The 595-nt window shown below is 40.0% G+C and overlaps 1 protein-coding gene across 1 annotated transcript in view; it reads right to left on the reverse strand.

The window, feature by feature from the left end:
* Positions 1-595, reverse strand: part of LOC119594675 (sialin-like) — a 9,118-nt gene that overhangs the window by 7,238 nt on the left and 1,285 nt on the right. The gene's annotated exons all lie outside the window — the stretch shown is intronic.

Here is a 595-nt window from a genome sequence, read left to right on the forward strand (position 1 = left end):
GCGCCCATTGATATGGGTATATTTTCTACGGTCTTCTTCTTGAATTTTGGTATTTATCAACATTTTCTTTCCTTCCTTGCAATCCTGGAATCTCATGGTACAGTTACTTCAATGATCTGACACTTCTTGGTCAGCTTAATTATCTCATTGATATCAGGTTTGCTTTCATAGATTGAATCTTCACATCCTACAACTTAAAACTTTTTCAACAAGTGAATGCGTTCGTTTTCAAAGACAGGCAGAGGTTTATGGCAGTTTTTCACCTTTTCTAACTTTAATTTACAATAAAACTTCCCGTGAATACGACGTTCCACATTATGATACTTTCTTTTGTATTCACGCAGTGTCATTGCAATACATTCGCTAACAATGTGCTTGGCGGTTAGCCTCAGTTGATTCGCATATTCTATAAAGAGGGGATTGGCCTGTTTTGTCAATGTTGTACCTGACTCCTCCTCCGGTGCTGCACATAACAGTGTCTCCGTTCCAGGGTTCAGTCCCGATCCCATGAGCCAGCTCTATGACGCAACCTTGTAAATTTTTTCGTCTAGCCCTTACTTTTTCCCAGTCTCTTAAGGGAATGAGACTGCATCTG

This window comes from Penaeus monodon, chromosome 34, assembly GCF_015228065.2.
Source record: "Penaeus monodon isolate SGIC_2016 chromosome 34, NSTDA_Pmon_1, whole genome shotgun sequence".
NCBI classification, from domain to species: domain Eukaryota; kingdom Metazoa; phylum Arthropoda; class Malacostraca; order Decapoda; family Penaeidae; genus Penaeus; species Penaeus monodon.